Raw genomic sequence first — 14,589 nt, forward strand, 5'->3', positions numbered from 1 at the left:
CCAACATACAGTATTGGGATTATTGGGGATCTTCATAGTGTATGGGGAATCAATCATACTGTGTGGGGTGGCTGTGGGGGGACTACCTTACTGTGTAGGGTGGTTATGGTACAGTATAAATGGACCCGGGACCGTGGGACCATCATCAGAAAGACGTTTGTGGCTCTCCAGTTTGGGAGGGAGCCACTGATGCTGAATGGCCTCAAGTAACTGCAGGGACAGAGCAGGAAGCATTATTTCATGTGCAGTAAAGTAAAGCCAGTTTCTTTGTAGCGCTTGATGGTTTTTGCTACTGCACTTGGGGACACGTTCAAAGTTTGCCCAATTTTTCGGACTGACTGACCTTCATTTCTTAACGTAATGATGGCCACTCGTTTTTCTTTACTTAGCTGCTTTTTTCTTGCCATAATACAAATTCTAACAGTCTATTCAGTAGGGCTATCAGCTGTGTATTCACCAGACTTTTGCACAACACAACTGATGGTCCCAACCCCATTTATAAGGCAAGAAATCCCACTTATTAAACCTGACAGGGCACACCTGTGAAGTGAAAACCATTCCCGGTGACTACCTCTTGAAGCTCATCAAGAGAATGCCAAGAGTGTGCAAAGCAGTCATCAAAGCAAAAGGTGGCTACTTTGAAGAACCTAGAATATAAGACATAATTTCAGTCTATTCACACTTTTTTGTTAAGTATATAATTCCACATGTGTTAATTCATAGTTTTGATGCCTTCAGTGTGAATGTACAATTTTCATAGTCATGAAAATACAGGAAAATCTTTAATTGAGAAGGTGTGTCCACATTTTTGGTCTGTACTGTATATGAAATAAAGCAGCGTGCCAAGAATGAGGGGAAAAAATACTTTACTCAAGTACGTATGGAGCATAATAAATCTCATGACGAAGCCATGGGTGAAACGTGTGTTGGAGATGGGGCGCATCATTGAATGTAAGTACTACGCCTTTTTTGATAACCTTAAGTTGATATAAGGTTATCATTATCACAGTTCTGAAAGTACAGGTTAAAAGTCAATACAGAAACAATTTGCTGCCTTTATCTATTGACTAATAAAGGCTGTAATGAATAGTGTTTGCTACATCTGCAGGAAAATCCTCTATTGCTCAACAGATGACTCTGACCTATAACATTCTATATCTTCTTGTAAACTGTGATACATGTCTAGTATCCTGTTAAAGAACATTGTTGCTTAACTTCTGTAGAACACACATCGATAGTTTGATTTAAAACAAATAAAACTAAAAAAAATTTTTTTGGCCTGAAAAAATAAACACGCACTTCAACGGTGAGTTCCGAGCCAGCGTATCTGATGCATGTCATTTATATAAAGGCATATTTGTATTATTAACTTTTTTTAAATGGCTTCAACATATTCTACAACAACTCACAATTCAGAGGGGTACTTCTCGTGAATGGTCCACCCATCTTTAATAAGGATGTGTCCAGATACAAAATACTTAGTACATAAAGGGTGTGAGAGTGTATGATACAAAGAAGGAGCAGTTAAATTAGTGAGGTGAGTTGATAGGCTTGTCTAAAGAGGTTTTAAGGCACGTTTAACCCCTTCATGACCCAGGGTATTTTCGCTTTTTTTTTTCGTTTTTCGCTCCCCTCCTTCCCAGAACCATAACTTTTTTATTTTCCGTCAATATGGCCAAGTGAGAGCTTATTTTTTGCAAAACGAGCTGTACTTTTGAATGACATCATTGGTTTTACCATGTCATGTACTAGAAAACGGGAAAACATTCCAAATGTGGTGAAATTGCAAAAAAATTGCAATCCCACACTTGTTTTCTTATTTGGCTTTTTTTGCTGGGTTCACTAAATGCTAAAACTGACCTGCTATTTTTATTCTTCATGTCATTACAAACTCATAGACACCAAACATGTCTAGGTACTTTTTTATCTAAGTGGTGAAAAAAATTCCAAACTTTGCTAAAAAAAAAAAATTTGCGCAATTTTCCGATTCCCGTAGCATCTCCATTTTTCGTAATCTGAAGTCGGGTGAGGGCTTATTTTTTGCAAGCCAAGCAATGTTTTTAATTATACCAATTTTGTGCAGATACGTTCTTTTGATAGCCCGTGATTGCATTTTAATGCAATTTCGTGGTGACCAAACAAACGTAATTCTGGCGTTTCAAATTTTTTTCTCGTTACGCTGTTTAGCGATCAGGTTAATCCTTTTTTTATTGATAGATCGGGCGATTCTGAAGGCGGCGATACCAAATATGTGTATATTTGATTTTTTTATTGTTTTATTTTGAATGAGGGTTGATTTAAACTTTTATTTTTTATTTTTTTTCATATTTTTTAAAACATTTTTTTTCACTTTTGCCATGCTTCAAAGCCTCCATGGGAGACTAGAAGCTGGTACAACTCGATTGGCTCTGCTACATAGGAGCAAAGCTCAGATTGCTCCTATGCAGCTGAATTCCTGCATTGCTATGAGTGCTGACCACAGGGTGGCGCTCATATCAATCCGGCATCAACAAACATAGAGGTCTCAAGGAGACCTCTGGTTGTTATGCCAATGAATCGCTGACCCCCAATCATGTGACGGGGGTCAGCGATGCGCTCATTTCCGGCCCGATGGCCAAAAGCGGTAGTTAAATGTCGCTGTCAGCGTTTAACAGCGGCATTTAACTAGTTAAGAGCGGCGGGTGAATCGCGATTCTACCCGCCGCTATTGCACGCACATGTCAGCTGTTCAAAACAGCTGACATGTCCCGGCCTTGATGCGGGCTCTGGCGGTGAGCAGGGGATCTGACCTCGGACGTACTTTCCCATCCGAGGTCATAAAGGGGTTAAAACCATGTACAGTATGCTAGGAAGTAATCAAATAATCTGGAGTAATGCATTCCAGAGAATTGGTTTGGCATAAAAAAAAAGTCTTGGAGACAGGAGTGGGAGGTTTATGTTATGGAAGAAGCTAATCTAAGATCATTGCAGCATGATGCAGCACTATGGAGAGCTTAATGGATGAGAGTGATAAGCTATGTTTTATAGTGGATGGGTAACCTGTGCAATGGCTGGCACATGGTGGAATCATCAACGTTGCGGCTGGACAGAAACATGACCCTGGCTCCTGCATTCAGGATAGATTGAAAAAGGGAGGGTTTAGTAAGAGGGAGACTGATTAGTAGTGAGTTACAGTAGTTCAGATGAGAATGCATATGAGTGACAAGAGTTTTGCAGTGTGAAATATGAGAAAAGAACGGATTCTGGAGTTGTTTTTGAAGTGCAGGTGACAAGAACAAGTGAGTGTTTAAATATAGGGAGTAAAGGAAATAACACTGTTGGGAGATATGGTGGAACCATCCAAAGAAATTGCAATATCAGTTTCAGGTAGGTCAGTAGTTGGAGGAAAAATAAGAAGTTCAATTCAATTTTGGAAATATTCAGTTTCAGAAAGATGGATGACATCATGTTAGAGACACCAGACAGTTAGTCTTGGATACACTGCTGAGCAGAGTGTATCAATACAGTTATATGAAAAAGTTTGGGCACCCCTATTGATCTTAATGTTTTATAAAAATTGTTTTTTTTGCAACAGCTATTTCAGTTTCATATATCTAATAACTGTTGGACACAGTAATGTTTCTGCCTTGAAATGAGGTTTATTGTACTAACAGAAAATATGTAATCGGCATTCAAACAAAATTTGACAGGTGCATAAGTATGGGCACCTCACCAGAAAAGTGACATTAATATTTAGTAGATCCTCCTTTTGCAAAAATAACAGCCTCTAGTCGCTTCCTGTAGCTTTTAATGAGTTTCTGGATCCTGGATGAAGGTATTTTTGACCATTCCTCTTTACAAAACAATTCCAGTTCAGTTAGGTTTGATGGTCACCGAGCATGGACAGCCCTCTTCAAATGATCCCACAGATGTTCAATGATATTCAGGTCTGAGGACTGGGATGGCCATTCCAGAACAGTGTAATTGTTCCTCTGCATGAATGTCTGAGTAGATTTGGAGCGGTGTTTTGGATCACTGTCTTGCTGAAAGATCCATCCCCTGTGTAACTTCAACTTTGTCACTGATTCATGAACATTATTGTCAAGAATCTGCTGATACTGAGAGGAATCCATGCGTCCCTCAACTTTAACAAGATTCCCGGTGTCGGCATTGGCCACACAGCCCCAAAGCATGATGGAACCTCCACCAAATTTTACTGTGGGTAGCAAGTGTTTTTCTTGGAATGCTGTGTTTTTTGGCCATGCATAACGTCTTTTTGTATGACCAAACAACTCAATCTTTGTTTCATCAGTCCACAGGACCTTCTTCCAAAAAGAAATTGGCTTCTACAATTGTGCTTTTGCATACCTGAGCCGACTCTGTTTGTGGCGTGCTTGCAGAAACTGCTCCTTTCGCATCTCTCTCCCATACAGCTTCTCATTGTGCAAAGTGCGTTGTATAGTTGACCAATGCACAGTGACACCATCTGCAGCAAGTTGATGCTGCAGATCTCTGGAGGTGGTCTGAGGATTGTCCTTGACTGATCTCACCATTCTTCTTCTCTGCCTTTCTGATGTTTTTCTTGGCCTGCCACTTCTGGCCTTAACAAGAACTGTACCTGTGTTCTTCCATTTCCTTACTATGTTCCTCACAGTGGAAATTGACAGGTTAAATCTCTGAGACAGCTTTTTGTATCCTTCCCCTGAACAACTATGTTGAATAATCTTTGTTTTCAGATCATTTGACAGTTGTTTTGAGGAGCCCATGATGCCACTCTTCAGAGGAGATTCAAACAGGAGAACAACTTGCAAGTGGCCACTTTAAGTAGCTTTTCTCATGATTGCATACACCTGGCTATGAAGTTCAAAGCTCAATGAGGTTACAAAACCAAAAAAAGTGCTTTAGTAAGTCAGTAAAAGTAGGTAGGAGTATTTAAAACAAGAAAATGATAAGGGTGCCCATACTTATGCACCTGTCAAATTTTGTTTGAATGCAGATTGCACATTTTCTGTTAGTACAATAAACCTCATTTCAAGGCAGAAACATTACTGTGTCCAACAGTTATTAGATATATGAAACTAAAATAGCTGTTGCAAAAAAACCAATTTGTATAAAACATTAAGCTTAAGATTAATAGGGGTGCCCAAACTTTTTCATATAACTGTATATTAAAGGATTAGATACACAGATACACAGCTCAGAGGATTGTATCACATGATAGGATTAAATATATGGCTCAGTATATTGTATCACACATACCGTGTTTCCCCGATAGTAAGACAGCGTCCTACTTTCTTTTACCACTCAAAAGTCCCACTATGTCTTACTTTCGGGGGGGTGTCTTACATTGGAAAAAAAAACCTGTGTGGTCGCTGGAGAGCTGTCACACAGACAGCTCTCCAGCGACCAACTATGCGAAGTCCCCTGGTAACCAGGGTAAACATCGGGTTACTAAGCACAGGGCCGCGCTTAGTAACCCGATGTTTACCCTGGTTACCAGTGTAAATGTAAAAAAAAAAAAAGAAAAAAAAGTGAGGTGTCATATCTTGTTTTTTCCAGAGGTGATTTTGGAGTTTTTGGGCTGTCGGGACAGAATACAGTGGCTTTTCCTTTGCCTTTTGGTGTTTTTAATCCTTCAGAAAGATACTGTTGACTTCCATCTCCGAGGGCGCCCCAGTGCAGGCTGCAGTAGGCCGGCTCTGGCGGCGGGTCCATGCGGGGTGGAGTAGATGAAGCTGGCCGCTGCTTGCTGCTCCGGAGCGCACAGTCCGTGCGGGGGATGGTGCACTGGGCTGGGGGAGGACAGGACGTGCAGGTATCCGCCGCCCCCTGCGCCAACCACAGCGCCGCCCCCGGCCACGAAACCCCCGGAGAAGCTGGAGCATTTGTCGGGGAGCAGCAGCTGGTCGTGCCCGAGGTGGCTTCCCTTTCTCATGGTACAGAGCCGCCGCCTTCTCCACTCTCCTCCTTGTGACCCCAGTAATCCGCACTGCCTGGCCTGCACCCTACAAATAGCCGGGGCTGCAGTTAGAGCAGGTCCCCTCGGTGCTGAGGTGAGCTCGTCGGAGCGGGGGAGGCAGATGGAGGCGGATTGTACGGCTGTGTGTGCTCGGGCCCCAGCTCCGACCTCCCTGCCACCGCCGCGGCTGAAAAATGGCTCCAGGAAGCTGACAATGAATGAAGGGATGCGGTTTACGCGCGAAGGTCGGACCTGGGGCCCGAGCACACACAGCCGTACAATCCGCCTCACGAGGAGAGCGGAGAAGGCGGTGGCTCCGTACCATGAGAAAGGGAAGCCACCTCGGGCACGACCAGCTGCTGCTCCCCGACAAATGCTCCAGCTTCTCCGGGGGTTTCGTGGCCGGGGGCGGCGCTGTGGTTGGCGCAGGGGGCGGCAGATACCTGCACGTCCTGTCCTCCCCCGGCCCAGTGCACCATCCCCCGCACGGACTGTGCGCTCCGGAGCAGCAAGCAGCGGCCAGCTTCATCTACTCCACCCCGCATGGACCCGCCGCCAGAGCCGGCCTACTGCAGCCTGCACTGGGGCGCCCTCGGAGATGGAAGTCAACAGTATCTTTCTGAAGGATTAAAAACACCAAAAGGCAAAGGAAAAGCCACTGTATTCTGTCCCGACAGCCCAAAAACTCCAAAATCACCTCTGGAAAAAACAAGATATGACACCTCACTTTTTTTTTTTTTTTTTTTACATTTACACTGGTAACCAGGGTAAACATCGGGTTACTAAGCGCGGCCCTGCGCTTAGTAACCCGATGTTTACCCTGGTTACCAGTGAAGCCTTAGCTGAATTGTCCGCATCCCGCAATTAATGCAGCAAAAGGTACCGGTACGGCTTATATTTTTCCAACGTACAGTACTATGTCTTACTTTCGGGGGTGCGTCTTACATTAGCCGACCCCGCTAAAACCCCCACTACGTCTTACTATCGGGGGTGTCTTACTATCGGGGAAACACGGTAATAGAATTAGATACACGACTCAGCGTCCTGTATCACACATGATAGGATTAGATACATGGCTCACACACTGTATCACACAGGATAAGTTTAGATACATTGCTTAGTATATTGCATCACACATAATAAAATTAGATACACAACTCAGCGGACTGTATCACACATGATAGGATTAGATACATGGCTCAGCTTGCTGTATCACATGATAGGATTGGATACACGGCTCATCAGACTATCACACATGATAGGATTGGATACACTGCCCTTCAGATTGCATAACACATGATAGGATTAGACACATGGCTCAGAGGACTATATCACTTATGATCAGATTAGATACAAGTCTCAGCTTACTGTATCACACATGATGCCCAGTTCACAGCTGATTTGGCCACAGTATTAGGCTGCCATCACACTATCAGTATTTGGTCAGTATTTTAAATCAGTATTTCTCAGCCAAAACCAGGAGTGGGTGATAAATACAGAAGTGGTGCATATGTTTCTATTATACTTTTCCTCTGACTGTTCCACTCCTGGTTTTGGCTTACAAATACTGATGTAAAATACTGACCAAATACTGCTAGTGTGATGGCAGCCTAAGAGATAGAGAAGGATAATGACCACAATCTCCTATGGTCATGGGCTAATGTATTTCCTGAGTGGGTCGTGCTCTGACTCTCACACATCAGTAAATAAAAATGTCAGTCCCCAGTGGCAGAGTTAAAAAATAATGAAAAAAGAATGCATTACACCATTTATTTTTATACACATTTGAAACTTTTTTTAAAACATAACGCCCAATCATTAAAAAAATAAAAATAAATCATCATGCATTTCCTTTAAAGGGGTTGTTGTTTTTACATAGAGTATTAACCCCTTCACCCCCAAGGGTGGTTTGCACGTTAATGACCGGGCCAATTTTTACAATTCTGACCACTGTCCCTTTATGAGGTTATAACTCTGGAACGCTTCAACGGATCTTGGCAATTCTGACATTGTTTTCTCGTGACATATTGTACTTCATGAGAGTGGTAAAATTTCTTTGATATAACTTGCATTTATTTGTGAAAAAAATGAATATTTGGCGAAAATTTTGAAAATTTTGCAATTTTCCAACTTTGAATTTTTATGCCCTTAAATCACAGACATATGTCAAGCAAAATACTTAATAAGTAACATTTCCCACATGTCTACTTTACATCAGCACAATTTTGGAACCAACATTTTTTTTTGTGACGGAGTTATAAGGGTTAAATTTGACCAGCAATTTCTCATTTTTACAACACCATTTTTTTTTAGGGACCACATCTCATTTGAAGTCATTTTGAGGGGTCCATATGATAGGAAATACCCAAGTGTGACACCATTCTAAAAACTGCACCCCTCAAGGTACTCAAAACCACTTTCAAGAAGTTTATTAACCCTTCAGGTGTTTCACAGGAATTTTTGGAATGTTTAAATAAAAATAAACATTTAACTTTTTTTCACACAAAATTTATTTCAGCTCCAATTTGTTTTATTTTACCAAGGGTAACAGGAGAAAATAGACCACAAAAGTTGTTGAGCAATTTGTCCTGAGTACGCTGATACCCCATATGTGGGTGTAAACCATTGTTTGGGCGCAGGGCAGAGCTCGGAAGGGAAGGAGCGCCATTTGACTTTCAATGCAAAATTGACTGGAATTGAGATGGGATGCCATGTTGAGTTTGGAGAGCCACTGATGTGCCTAAACATTGAAACCCCCCGCAAGTGACACCATTTTGGAATGTAGACCCCTTAAGGAACTTATCTAGATGTGTGTTGAGCACTTTGACCTAACAAGTGCTTCACAGAAGTTTATAATGCAGAGCCGTAAAAATAAAAAATCATATTTTTTCACAAAAATGATATTTTCGCCCCCATTTTTTTATTTCCCCAAGGGTAAGAGAAGAAATTAGACCACAAAAGTTGTTGTGCAATTTGTCCTGAGTACGACGATGCCACATATGTTGGGGTAAACCACTGTTTTGGCGCATAGCAGAGCTCGGAAGGGAAGGAGCGCTATTTTACTTTTCAATACAAAATTGACTGGAATTAAGATGGGATGCCATGTTGCGTTTGGAGAGCCCCTGATGTGCCTAAACATTAAAACCCCCCACAAGTGACACCATTTTGGAAAGTAGACCCCCTAAAGAACTTATCTAGATGTGATTTGAGAGTTTTGAACCCCCAAGTGTTTCACTACAGTTTATAACGCAGAGCCGTGAAAATAAAAATTCTTTTTTTTTTCACAAAAATGATTTTTAGCCCCCAGTTTTGTATTTTCACAAGGGTATCAGGATAAATTGGACCCCAAAAGTTGTTGTCCAATTTGTCCTGAGTACGCTGATACCCCATATGTGGGGGGGAACCACTGTTTGGGCGCAAGGCAGAGCTCGTAAGGGAAGGAGCGCCATTTGGAATGCAGACTTGGATGGATTGGTCTGCAGGCGTCACGTTGCATTTGCAGAGCCCCTGATGTACCCACACAGTAGAAAACCCCCACAAGTGACCCCATATTGGAAACTAGACCTCCCAAGGAACTTATCTAGATGTGTTGTGAGAACTTTGAACCCCCAAGTGTTTCACTACAGTTTATAACGCAGAGCCGTGAAAATAAAAATTCTTTTTTTTTTCACAAAAATGATTTTTAGCCCCCAGTTTTGTATTTTCACAAGGGTATCAGGATGAATTGGACCCCAAAAGTTGTTGTCCAATTTGTCCTGAGTACGCTGATACCCCATATGTGGGGGGGAACCACTGTTTGGGCGCATGACAGAGCTCGGAAGGGAAGGAGCGCCATTTGGAATGCAGACTTAAATGGATTGGTCTGCAGGCGTCACGTTGCATTTGCAGAGCCCCTGATGTACCCAAACAGTACAAACCCCCCACAAGTGACCCCATATCGGAAACTAGACCCCCCAAGGAACTTATCTGGATGTGTTGTGAGAACTTTGAACCCCCAAGTGTTTCACTACAGTTTACAACGCAGAGCCGTGAAAATAAAAAATCTTTTTTTTCCCACAAAACTTATTTTTTGGCCCCCAGTTTTGTATTTTCCCAAGGGTAGCAGGAGAAATTGGACCCCAAAAGATGATGTCCAATTTGTCCTGAGTACGCTGATACCCCATATGTTGGGGTAAACCCCTGTTTGGGCACACGGGAGAGCTCTGAAGGGAAGGAGCACTGTTTTCCTTTTTCAACGCAGAATTGGCTGGAATTCAGATCGGATGCCATGTCCCGTTTGGAGAGCCCCTGATGTGCCTAAACAGTGGAAACCCCCCAATTATAACTGAAACCCTAATCCAAACACACCCCTTACCCTAATCCCAACAGTAACCCTAACCACTCCTCTAACCCAGACACACCCAACCCTATTCCCAACCGTAAATGTAATCCAAACCCTAACCCTATCTTTAGCCCCAACCCTAACTGTAGCCCCAACCCTAGCCCCAACCCTAGCCCTAACCCTAGCCCTAACCCTAGCAATAATCCTAGCCCTAACCCTAGCCCTAACCCTAGCCCTAACCCTAACCCTAGCCCCAACCCTAGCCCTAACCCTAGCCCTAACCCTAACCCTAGCCCCAACCCTAGCCCTAACCCTAGCCCTAACCCTAGCCCTAACCCTAACCCTAGCCCTAACCCTAGCCCCAACCCTAGCCCTAACCCTAGCCCTAACCCTAGCAATAATCCTAGCCCTAACCCTAGCCCTAACCCTAGCCCTAACCCTAGCCCTAACCCTAACCCTAGCCCCAACCCTAGCCCTAACCCTAGCCCTAACCCTAACCCTAGCCCCAACCCTAGCCCTAACCCTAGCCCTAACCCTAGCCCCAACCCTAGCCCTAACCCTAGCCCTAACCCTAGCCCCAACCGTAGCCATAACCCTAGCCCTAACCGTAACCCTAACCCTAGCCCTAACCCTTGCCCTAACCCTAGCCCTAACTCTAGTCCTAACTCTAGCCCTAACCCTAACCCTAACGGGAAAATGGAAATAAATACATTTTTTAATTTTTTTATTTTTCCCTAACTAAGGGGGTGATGAAGGGGGGTTTGATTTACTTTTATAGCGGGTTTTTTAGCGGATTTTTATGATTGGCAACCGTCACACACTGAAAGACGCTTTTCATTGCAAAAAATATTTTTTGCGTTACCACATTTTGAGAGCTGTAATTTTTCCATATTTGAGTCCACAGAGTCATGTGAGATCTTGTTTTTTGCGGGACGAGTTGATGTTTTTATTGGTAACATTTTCGGACACGTGACATTTTTTGATCGCTTTTTATTCCGATTTTTGTGAGGCAGAGTGATCAAAAACCAGCTATTCATGAATTTCTTTTGGGGGAGGCGTTTATACCGTTCCGCGTTTGGTAAAATTGATAAAGCAGTTTTATTCGTCGGGTCAGTACGATTACAGCGATATCTCATTTATATCATTTTTTTTATGTTTTGGCACTTTTATACAATAAAAACTATTTTATAGAAAAAAATAATTATTTTGGTATCGCTTTATTCTCAGGACTATAACTTTTTTATTTTTTTGCTGATGATGCTGTATGGCGGCTCGTTTTTTGAGGGACAAGATTACGTTTTTAGCGGTACCATGGTTATTTATATCAGTCTTTTTGATCGCGTGTTATTCCACTTTTTATTCGGCAGTATGATAATAAAGCGTTGTTTTTTGCCTCGTTTTTTTTTTTTTTTCTTACGGTGTTTACTGAAGGGGTTAACTAGTGGAGCAGTTTTATAGGTTGGGTCGTTACGGACGCGGCGATGCTAAATATGTGTACTTTTATTGTTTTTTTTATTTTATTTAGCTAAAGAAATGTATTTATGGGAATAATATTTTATTTTTTTTTCTTTATTTAGGATATTTTTTTTATTTTTTTTTACACACATGTGGGGATTTTTTTTTTAACTTTTTTACTTTGTCCCAGGGGGGGACATTACAGATCATTGATCTGACAGTGTGCAGAGCACTCTGTCAGATCGACGATCTGCTGTGCAGGGCTGCAGGCTTACCAGCGCCTGCTCTGAGCAGACACTCGGTAAGCCACCTCCCTCCCTGCAGGACCCGGATGCCGCGGCCATCTTGGATCCGGGACCTGCGGCGAGGAGGGAGGTAGGAGACCCACGGAGCAATGCGATCACATCGCGTTGCTCCGGGGGTCTCAGGGAAGCCCGCAGGGAGCCCCCTCCCTGCGCGATGCTTCCCTATACCGCCGGTACACCGCGATCATGTTTGATCGCGGTGTGCCGGGGGTTAATGTGCCGAGGGCGGTCCGTGACCGCTCCTGGCACATAGTGCCGGATGTCAGCTGCGATATGCAGCTGACAACCGGCCGCGCTCCCCTGAGCGCGGCCGATCGCGTATGACGTACTATCCCGTCGGTGGTCATACGGGCCCACCCCACCTCGACGGGATAGTACGTCAAATGTCAGAAAGGGGTTAATGGCCTATACTTAGAATAGGTTATCAATTTCAGGTCATCAGTTTCAGTGGTCCAGCATAGAGCAGCACCAACAATCAGCTGTTATGAGCTCTCTTAGGCCTTATGCACGTGACCGTATTTCATGTTATCCTGTGGGGCCTTGCACATGTCTGATTTTTGTCTGGTTTAGTCCAAGGAAAAAAATGCAACTTGCTCGAGTTGGTTCCGATTCAACTCACACTCGACAATACAAGTCAATGAGCCGTGGAAAACATTTGACTGCACTTGAATGACAGAATGACATCTGAGTGCAGACCAATTTTTACAGACTGACAGAAAGGAGAAGATGAAGAAATTTATATTTTCTATTTTCTCCTCATCTGACAAAATCAGATCACAGAGTTTGATCAGAGTGAGATTTGCACAATTGGCCCAATTATATCAGGTGAGAGAAAATACCCTGGTGTGAAACTAGCCTTAAAAAGGCACTGACCTACAGCACTTGTCAGTGAGCACTACACACTGAGCAGAGTTTTGCTGGTCAGTTTGTTCAATCTTTATATCCTTCTCTAATAACAGTTGTTTTGTGAGGTTCCTGGATATCAGACCACCACAATTCTGATATTGGTGAGCTAAAGAAAGCCTATTTAAATTAATCATAAAGCAAATCCTTTATATACCTGTGACGCCCGGGAGACCGAGGTACCCAGCACCAGATCGATGAGGTCTGTCTCTTGAGGGAGGTGTCACTAGTGGCTTGACCCGGTGCTGTGGCCTCAGGTGATGCACAATGTAAGGGATATCATGAAGGAACAGACACTTACTTGATCAGCAGCAGGTCCTCTCAGCTGTGATGACCCCGATCCTGGATCGATGGCTATTGTCCAAATGAAAGACTGAGGCGCTGAAACGTTTAACCAGTTTACTTCAACAAAAAGGGATTTGCAACCAATACTGTCACCGGAGTCTGTATAAAAACTCTGAATCACTTTGACCCTGTCAGGATTTCCACCTCTTATTATGCGCAGTTTCTGTATGGCCCTGCTGCTGTTTGTGAACTGGCTGCCGACCCAATCTGTCTCTTCTGTGCTCTGGTTCGGCGGACAACCCGAGTCCTTTTTTTGTTGGCTTACCCTCTCTGGGAGTACCGCTGAACTCTGTGTCTGTTGCTGCGTCTTACCCTGGTGAAGCTGATATCACCTCACTTCCTTCCGGTTGCTGTATTATATATAATGAATATAGCCACGGATCCGGTATCCGTCTCTGCGCCTATTCTGGGTAGAGGTTATTGCTACCCGGTTCTCACAATGTCCTTTTTCTCTATTCCTCTTTTCCTACTATGGGTATCACGGGCCTATAATCCGTCATAGGGCTGTTAGGAGTTCAGTTATACGACCTCTCACTTTCAGCTCCTCAACCCAACTGCCAGTCCTTTTCTCAGACCAGAATAGATCAAGGGGAGTCTCTGGAGCTCCCCCTTCTGGCCGGAGATGGTAGTGCAGTCTTGCTATTTTAATATTTGTATTTGGTGTCAATAACTATTTTTGTGGCAAATACCCCTAGGGGCGCCACATTCCGTTTACCCCTAGATGACCAGAATATGTAAATTCTAGCTGTTGGTGCTCTGGTATTTTCCCATAATAATCTGTGTGGTCATAATTCAAATTAACCACATAAACAGCGATAAAAGTATCCCTTGAAGATCTCTGATCTCTATCAGCTTCAGTCAAATTTTTGCCAAGTTCTGAATTCTTTAACACTTCCCAGTAATGTGGTTGATTTGGATGAAGCTAGATAAAGAAAAATGAAAATAATGTGGAAACTTCACATATTGGCGGTGTGTACTATAAACACAGATGGCGGTGATAAATTCCACTGATAGTGCAACTATTTTAAATTGAATATGAAAAAAGACAGATGCATTTGAGTCATGGAAACCATATGCTCAATGTTTGCACAATATTTCTGCCTACTTATTGGTCTGAATAAGGGATCATGCACATGGCCATTAGTGATGAGAGAGTGTGCTCGTTACTCGAGATTTCCGAGCAAGCTTGGGTGTTATCCGAGTATTTTGGGCATGCTCGTAGATTATGTTGAGTCCCCGCAGCTGAATTATGCATCACTAATAGCCATATTTTCAAATTTAGTGTCTCAGATTTTTTCATCGGACTGAGCCAGTCTAAAGAA

Source organism: Ranitomeya variabilis, chromosome 2 (assembly GCF_051348905.1).
Source record: "Ranitomeya variabilis isolate aRanVar5 chromosome 2, aRanVar5.hap1, whole genome shotgun sequence".
Taxonomy (NCBI): domain Eukaryota; kingdom Metazoa; phylum Chordata; class Amphibia; order Anura; family Dendrobatidae; genus Ranitomeya; species Ranitomeya variabilis.